The following is a 9,952-nucleotide window of genomic DNA, read 5'->3' as shown; positions in this document are numbered from 1 at the left end:
CCTTACTCCAGGTGTAACAATAGAAGGAATACCCAACTCATCATCAATGCTCTGTTTTGAGCCACTGGATTCACCATCCACATAAGAGTGACCTGCATTCACATCAAACATGGGCTGATCTACATTCTCTTTTCCTTTTTGTGATACCTGCATACCACTATCTCCATTGCTTTGAGAAGATTCTCCTGATCTCAATCTGCCTGTCCATGGCAAAGAATGTGAACCACTGCTAGAGGACGCTCCAGGTCCACTAATATCCTGTGATTGCTGCTGTGAATTTTGTGCAGCATTACCATTTTGTGCATCTACATTATCAATCACATTTACTGGTTTATACCAGCTACTCATCTCATCAAAAACAACATCTCTGCTCACTGTAAACTTACGAGTAGAAGGGTTATAGCATCTATACCCTTTCTGCTGCAAAGAGTAACCAATAAAGATGCACTTCTCAGCTTTTGGATCCAACTTGGATCTCAACTCATCTGGCACATGAACATAGGCAATGCAACCAAAAATTTTCAAATGAGAAATATCTGGTTTCCTACCAGTATACCTCTCCTCTGGAGTCATCCCATGTATTGTTGCAGTGGGAGTCCTGTTCATTATGTAGATTGTTGTAGCAACTGCCTCAGCCCAATAAAAATCTGGCAGGTCTTTTTCATTGAGCATGGCACGAGAAACCTCTCCAATATGCCTGTTTTTCCTTTATGCAATTCCATTTTGTTGTGGGGTATGACTGCATGAATATTGCTGCTTTATGCCATGCTCCTACATGAACCTTGCAAACTCATTTGAGAGGTACTCTCCCCCTCCATCTGACCTTAGGCATTTTATTTGCAGGCCTGTTTCTTTTTCAACCATAGCTTTAAGAGTTTTGAAATGCCCAAAAACTTCACTTTTCTTTTTCATAAAATACACCCAAACTTTTTCGCTATAGTCATCAATAAAAGTGACAAAATAATGACAGCCTCCAAGAGATGCAGCTTTAATAGTCCACACATCAGAGTGGATTAATTCCAATGGCTTCTTACTCTCTTGAACATGTCTAGGAAATGGTTTCCTTGCCTGTTTTCCAAACTGACAGGCTTCACATACCTTATGCATTTCTACAACCTTGAATTTAGGCAATCCTGCAACAATATTTTGGGCCTGCATTGATTTAAGTCGATGTACATTAACATGACCAATGTGTTTATGCCAGATATCAATATTTGCAACTACACCGGTCCCATGTGCAAACATTGCTGCACTCAATTCAGGCATGTCTACATCCAATGTAAACATTCTGCCCTTCTTCTTTCCTTTTGCTATCAAGCGACCTTTATTTTTCATATCCTCAACAAAGCATCATGAAGATTAAATCTGACTTGCAAGCCCTACTCAGCCATTTGACCAACAAAAACCAGATTCTTGATGATATTCCGGACATGAAATACATGTGACAGGTATTTCTTTTTCCCATCCTGCATAGATAAATGAATTTTTCCAATCTGCACAATAGGATGTGTAGTATCATCACCAGTCTCCACAAATCCTGGTTTTTCCATTTTTCTTACATCCTGCATCCATTCTGCATGACCTGTCATGTGGTTTGATGCACCTGAGTCAACATACCACACTTCGTTGCTTTCTTCTGCACTTGTCACAGAATTGTTCATGTGCTGCACCATAAGCAAATGCTCATTTCTGTCATCACCTTGTCTACTAGAAGATGCATAATTCCCTTGTTGTAGTTTTCCATTCATGATGTCATTTTGATTTTTATAGCAGTCTTTAGCCATATGACCCATTTTACCACAGTAGTAGCATTCAACATTACTATTTGCATTTTGGCCTCTTTGCCATCCACCATGATCTCTTTGGCTCCCCTTGCCTCTAGAGTTACCACGTCCTCCTCCATAGGACTGGTTTTCTTGAGTTTGCTGCATATTCTGATTTCTACCATGGCCTCCAGATCGGCCTCCTTTACCTCTACCTCTACCTCTACCTCTTCCAGCATTTGAGTAGAAGACAGCTTCTTTTGAAGTTCCTCCTGAAGAAGATGCACCACCATTTCTCTGCTCCTCAGAAATTAGAAGAGCAATCAACTCCTCAAAATCAGGAAATCTTTCACAGACGGAAATGGATGTTCGGAACTGTGCATAATCCTTTCCTAGACCATTCAAGGTCACGGAAACTAAATCATCATCTTCCACTGGCGACCCAATGGAAGCAAGTGCATCTGCAATCTTCTTCACCTTCATGTGGTAGTCATTGATGCTCATACTTTCTCTTTGCACATTGTGCAACTCTTGCTTGAGCTGCATTTTCCTGGCTTGCGTATTTGTGCTATACATTTTTGACAGAGTATCCCATGCCTCCTTTGGCGTACTTGCATCCTGAATATGCACAATCATAGAGTCTGAAATACTGATAGACAGCTAGTACATAACTTTTCTGGCTCTCTCATGCCATGCTTTAAATGCCTGCATTTGCTGTTGATTGGGAACATCAGGAAGAACTGGTTCTTCTTCATTTCCTGCAACAAATTTCCAATATCCTTTTCCCATAAGGAAATTTGTCATTCTAAACTTCCATGCTTGGAAGGTGTTCTTGTCAAGATTTTCAGTTACAATCTGTGAAAGAGAATCAGGCGCCATTATAGAACACTGCAAAAAATTCTGTCACTGCAAAAAACACAGCTTCACCCTCACAAGGGCAAATCTGCAAAACTGGCGAAAGTGGTATTTGACTACACAGTCACTTCCTAGTGACGATTTTGCATAAACAGGAACCAAGGATGATTCTATAACTCCCAATGTCTTTGCACACAAGCATACGATGCAATTTCTGTGGTAACTTTTCACCAACCTGTAGAACAGTGGTCGCACAGCATAAAACAGGGCCTTTTCTTGAGTACGTGCAGAAAACTTCCGCCTCCAAAATGGGCCCCGAAATGGCCTCTAAGTAAAAAAACAGGGTCACCAAGGGCTAAAATACACACAAGGGTGGAGGCTGAAAACAGTTTTCCTCTTCTTAGTTGTGTAAGCCAAAAAGAACTCTCGTACATAGAAATAGAAGAACCCTATATATGGGTCTCAAACCAAACTCAACTAACTAAGATGGCATACTAACTGAGCCACGAACTAGAGTAGATAAGGATAGCTGTCATGTAGCTATTATTCATGGATGGTGTACCAATCGCATCTGCAACTGACAAGTCGGTGACATAAATGCACAATGGTCACCCTAGCATATCACGAGTGGAGCTCGATATCTCAACACCGCATCTATACAATCGGTCGATCAATGCAGTGAGACCGTGCCTCTCTGCATATCGAGTCTCAAGGCTGGTCAGATCGCGATTTGTAATGGAGTGCTGCAAAGAAAAAAAGATACTAACAGTTAGAAACATGATTGTCAGTACAAAGGTTATTGCAAAAAAATAAACAAGCAAAACAAAAGAAAAACTTACAAAGTCCTCCAAATATGTCCTGTGGACGCCACTCCCAAGATGATGAACCACTCCGGCCTCTAGTCGTGCCCTCGCTGCCTCGCGCTGCTGACTCCAAGGTCTTGGAGAATTTGTAGTCTCCTCCTTCAGTCAGCGCACCTGTTGTCCATGTCTAGCCACTCAGGCTTTGCAGCCCCACTTTTGAGTGCCTTGCGTGCGTCCGATGGTCTGTGTGACATATATGCACGCATGCAGTCCATCATCCAGCCCGTAGAGAATTTATCTACTGAGGCTGGAACAACCGAAAACTCCTCATGCAAGGATGCTACTATGTAGTCCTTGCTCTCCTCTGGTATGTTCTTCCAATGATCTAAGACATTGTGCCAAAACATTTATTGGCACAACTCTCTCATGCGAGCCATCATCCTCCTCCCCTCATCATTCATGATGATGGCTCCTGACCTATCATCGACTAGATAGGCATATCCCCCTAGGGTATGCCTAAGATGGGTCCTCTCCCACTTGCGTCCACGCTCCTGGGCATATCCAGGAGACCCCTGGGCATCCGGTGTACTGACCGGGGTAATATCTATCGTAGTGGCACCCATAGGGGTGCCACTTGCAAACGGCTGAGCAAAAGCCGGAGTAACTGGAGTAGACGTCCCCACAGGTATGACAAATCCTGGAGGTAACACAACTCCAGCAGAACGACGAGACGGAGACACTGCATCTATGCCTCCACAGCATCCACCTGAGCTTGAGCTACGCTCCCTAGAACCGCCACGAGAGCGAGGAGTCACACCTGTATCCTGTGCTGAACGTGGGCTCACTGCCTCCGTATCTTTGCAACATCCCCTTGACCCTGAAGCACTCCCTCCCTCTGGCCCAAGTCTGGAGCGTCAACCTCGTCTGCTCAAAGCTGAAGCATCTAATCGTGTCGAAGTAGATCTAGCAGAGCGGCCTGACGATGTCTGAGACAGCTCCTGGTCTACCATGTCTCTGAATCTCGCGATCTGGTTTGGAGACATGCGCGTGAAGATATTCTGCAACTCATCGCTCATCCCTCGACTCATCTTGAAAATGTCACCTGCACAGACAAAAAATGATGTTAGCATAATCAATTTAAATCATACAAAGCACGGTAATATAAATCCTAAAAAAATGATCTAACTTAAAATGCATATCTTATGTATCCTTATAAGCGATTAGTCAATGAATTGAGTAAGTGGATTCTCCAAGTATGAAGTATCCTATGGTCCCATGTCAGTCTCCTAACACAACTCTGCATACACTGGAAGGTCAATAGACATGTCACCACAAAAGGATGAGTCCACCTCATTCTCAAAGAATTCTTGGACTCATGTATTTCCATCATTGTTAGGTGATGCTGGCTACAAGCTTTCGGTGGCCTCCACCCCTTGCAATATCCACCCCTCTATTTGCATATTGTCTTCATCTATGCTCGGAACATTGCTTTGATCATATACTCTTGCACTTCGGGGAGCTAAAGGTATAACATACCACCATCGAGGTTGTTGGGGGTTTGGATAGAAGATTACCTATTCACAAACACGTACAAGAGAGTTTAAACTATTGTGACATGTACCATGTCGTAATACAATTAACAAACAAATGAGTTCATGCACCTGTTCACAATGGGCCGGCAACACAAAGGTGTCACACAAATCCGTCCATTTTTTTTCAGAATCTATTTCGAGAAATCCAGATGGACCTCGTCGAACTGTTGCTCCATCTCCTTCAAGTACCACTTTGAACCACTGCACATCGAATAGTATCATGGAGAAGCTATAGCAATCCACCATAACAATACTTTGCAAGTTTCCAAAATACTCCATCTCATCTATAACCGTGTTTGGATCCGTTGCTCATTGCTGGCTCTCCTGCTGGAACCTTGCCATGATACCACAATATTTTGTACTGTACATTGAAACACTCAAATTAGATGTCGCATATAAAATATAGATACGACAAATCCTAAACACCTCATCACCTTTGGACTACATCCCCTCAAGAATTCCCACTCCTCCATTGAGACCTTTGCCTCTTCGCGAGACGCTACGGTTAAAGCTCCATCCAACCATTGCATTGACATGAACCGCAGCATCTCCTCCATCCCCTCGGGATATCGAATTGGTCAATGACGCGTAGTACGTCGAAATTCAGATTGTGCTTCCTCTCGATCTTGCCTAGCGACCTAGTACTTGACGAGCCATTCTCCATAGAGGCATGGTGCAACGTACAAAAGTGATTCACCTTCTCCTCCATTGTAGCATCCATTCTTTTTTCTATCCCATTTCCAACAACCACATCTCTGGTCAGTCTATAATCGTCCTTTAGCGACCATAGCATTTTGTTGTCTGGATCCACCGTTGGTAGTGATTGTGAAATATGCACTAGCACCTCAGACACCAACCCACTACAACAGAAACGAGGTGCGTCTATCATAGCATTTATAACTGCGTGTAAACGTGCATGTAAATAGATGCGAATTGTGCGTCTATATATCCGCGCAAATAGATGCTAATATAGACGCGCCAGTAGACACACAATTATTTAACCACCTAAAATTGCAATTCACATAATTAAAAAACCAAATTTAATAATTATTTAACCACCTGAAATTGATTCTTGAGCATGCATGTGTGCGCATGATAAAAACCATAGAATTAAGAAATATACACATTGAATCATTGAATTAAAAAAATAGAGTTAATAATTACTCGAAGTACCATTGGCATCCTCGAAGTGAGCAAGGACACCACAATCTTGGGTATTTTTCTTTTCATCTTAACGTTGAGTTCGAAGATATTTACCCTCACACCAAAGTGCATTGAATAATGTGCACTAGTCATAAAAGATAAAAGATCAAACTAGACATGCTAGACCCTCACGAGGTTTTCAAATAACTAGACATGCTGGACCCTCACGAGGTGTCTGTAGCAAAATATACTGGGTAGATGAAAGAGCCCTTAAGCTATGGTACACTTACTTGGGCCTTAAAACAAAGATCAGCATTACTCCTACTCTAGACTTGGATAAAAGTGCCAGTGAAGACTCGAGTGTTTTATGGCTCGAGACTCAATCTATGAATGGAAAAACATCACGTCCACATCTAGGTTCTATCCCATCCTTCAAGTTCAAAAAGGGCATGGGGTTTGGAATTCTTGGCTTTTTTAAAGGCAAGCCAAAACCATTGAATAGTTTGATGGAAGGCCCTCCCTTTTTCTATTTTGAAAATGTTGAGAACATTTCCAATTCAGAGTGGGAGACCATCAAACGGCATTTTAATGGCATAGATCCAGAGTTCACAGACTCTAGATATTTTTCAGCATGCTTTAGGTTGAGGTGGTTATGTTTATAACCTTCCAGTAGATGGAAGAAGGTTGATCCTTCCCCCTGCTCCCATGACAATCTTTGAGGTGCTTCCGAAAACAAAGAAGTATTGGCCCCCATGGGATTCGAGAGAGAAGCTAAATTGCATAAACACACGGGGTGCTCCTAGCACTATATGTGGACTGATCAGAAAAATATTTTCTTCCCACAAAGAAAGCAAGATACCTTCTTATCTTCAACATGAGATTGTCCTGGCATGAAAAATATGGAACTTGGTTTGGGTCAGCCCAGGTCAAGCTGCCTCACTTGAACCCCATGAGATTGAGCTGGTGCTTGGATATGATCGTGACCACACTTGAGGCTGCTCTACCCTTTCAGATCGGTATGATGCATTGGGAAACTCATTTCAAGTCAATACTATTGCGTACAGTCTTTCACCACTGAAAGAATTATATCCGCAAGGTTTAACAATTCTGTCCTTATTCTCGAGCCTTGGTGGGAAAGAAGTGGCATTGCACAAATTGGGTATAATTTTGAAGACTGTTGTTATTGTGGAGATCAATGATAAATGTAAAAACATAATAGCCAGCTAGTGGAACAAAACCTTCCAAAAAGGCCGATTTCAAATGGAGGATGATGTTAGAGATCTTACTGATGATAAGTTGGCTGAGATTGTGGATGCAGTGGGAAAGATTGACCTCATAATTGGGGGAAGCCCCTGCAACAATCTCTTAGGAAACAATAGAGTAAGCAGGGTAGGCTTGGGTGGCAAAGAATCCTATCTTTTCTTTAAATTTTCCAAGATTCTCAGTAGTTTAAAACATATCATGCAAGCAAGAGGTTACCTGAATATGACCAAACCTCTTAACAACTAGTATTTTTTTGAATAGGGCATGATTGGATAGGGCATGATTGGATGTATATATGACATAATTACACCTGGATCATATGCTAGGACATGATATACACGTATAGGATCATACAGACATGATATACATGTATATACGACATGATATACATGTATAGGGCATATACATGCATAGGACATGATATACATTACCAACTTTAGTTCTTTCTGAGTATTACAAATATACATCCAATCATTCAAAGCTAATTACATATATGTGATTTCATGCCCTATATACATCCCATCATGCCCTATACAAATGTGATTGGATTGGTCATGATGATTAGATGTATATATAAATCAAAGGTTGACTTGTGCATTTGCAATATATATATATATATATATATAAAATTGATCAATACACTCACATGTCTCATTTAATGTTGTGCACTTAACCTAGCCATGCATGCCAATTCATAGCATGAGTAGATTGACGTAAAACAGTTGGCTTGTGCATATGCAAGCTATTCCAATCATGTCAAGGTGCACTTATAGCTCACATATCTTTGATTAATTGATGGATAATATGCCTTTCTCTATCTCTTTCATGTACACCTTCATTGCATTATCTTTCTCTTGCTAAAAACCATTCGTGCTTTATAATCCACCTATTGATACGTAAGTGGGATAATATGCAATTGTAAGTGGGATGGTCTAGTAAGTCATTACATATATATGTGCCAATTGACTTGCCAATGTGTTATCTCTTATCCTCAAGCTTTGTTATATATGTCACCACATAGGTCAATTGATTCCCTAAATGCATGCATTGATTTCTTAAATTGTGATTGACCTCTAAGTGGGTCCAGTATGGCAACTCGTAGAAAATTGAGAGCCACCCAATTCCATTTGGATGTGACTCCGGGTGGACCATTTTTAGCTCATACCAACTTGCGGCATTCATACGTGTTGGAGGTCGTCCAAAAAAACCTTCCCTGAGTTCATGACTCTCTTGCAAGAAAGCGGCGTGTCCTTGATATACCATCTTCTTCATGGTTCGTGACCTTCGAGAGTCTAACTGTAGCCCGCACAATGGATATGCATGATAACCTGAGGTAACCAGACCTGTTCCAACACCACGACCTAGTGAATACAAGCTTGAACGAGATTAAATATAGATATTACCACGAGAACGGAAGTCTATTTACCTGAGCACTCTCCGAATCCCGGAAAGTCATGCATCCTCCACATGAGAATGGCTCAAATATTGGCGGACCGTCAACCATCGCGCTTGCTCATATCTTGCACGGTGACCGCCTCCTCCCACAAAATCTTAAGCTCATCGACTAATGGATGAATATACACGTCCATATTTTTGACTTTATAGCGGTCGGGGATGAGTAAGCTAAGGATGAGATGTCCTTTCTTCATAGAAATCCATGGAGGGATATTGTAGTTGACAAGGACTATAGGCCACACACTGTAAGAAGTTGAGCGGCGCAGACGGAATGGGTTCACACTATCCATTGCAAGACCGAGCCGAGGGTCTCGAGCAGAGCTTGGGAAGGTAGAGTCAATGTGGCTCCATGCGCATGAATCCACTGATATTCGTTAAACTCCATCCGTGGACCTATTCTGTGCATGCCACGTTGTTAATCTCGCCACCCCGGAGGTACGAAACATGTGGTTTATGTGGGGGATAAGCAGAAAGTGTCTGAAAACTTTTTGAGGGATGGTTTGCCCTTGCAAGTCCTGTCGATACTTGTGAGCACCACACTTTGGACATGTCTCCATAGTCTTGTATTCTCCTCAAAACAGTATGCAATCGTTGATACATGCATGGATGTTGTTGTAGTCCATGCCAAGCTTTCGTAAAACATGTCGTGTATCATCAAGAGACTCAGGCATGGTATTTGCAGGTGGTAATATATGATATTTCAATAGCCTGAAAAAAATCATAAAACACCTTGAAAAAGCACAATTTTTTAAAATAATAGTGCCGAAAAGAAATCAACGAAGCGTATGTACAAGGTACCTCAACAACTCGGTCACACTCGCATCGCTCCACCTGTATTTTTCTTGCATACTTAAGAGTGCAAGCAGTGTCTTGAGGCGAGATACTCGGCACCCATCATATAATGGTATGGATGCTTCCTCTCTAAGCGGATCAGAAGTCTCGACATCCATGGGAATCAATGCATCGATCATTGTCTCCATCTCAGGCTCCAAGATTATAGGTAGGTCTGGAAGGCTACCTGTCTCCTCTGGCATTGACGATATAGATTGGCCTTAGAAGTGGTGGATTGGCTCATGCA

General features: G+C 41.9%; 1 pseudogene; it reads left to right on the top strand.

Annotated features, from left to right (window-relative positions):
• The first annotated feature begins 7,056 nt into the window (after positions 1 to 7,056).
• LOC148035432 (DNA (cytosine-5)-methyltransferase DRM1-like) lies at positions 7,057 to 7,665 on the top strand (annotated as a pseudogene).
• Positions 7,666 to 9,952: the final 2,287 nt, after the last annotated feature.

This window comes from Lygodium microphyllum, chromosome 5, assembly GCF_053477565.2.
Source record: "Lygodium microphyllum isolate KBCC chromosome 5, Lygodium_microphyllum_v1.1.10, whole genome shotgun sequence".
NCBI lineage: Eukaryota > Viridiplantae > Streptophyta > Polypodiopsida > Schizaeales > Lygodiaceae > Lygodium > Lygodium microphyllum.
Note: the sequence above shows the minus strand (reverse complement) of the source record. Positions and strands in the feature narration are given on the sequence as shown.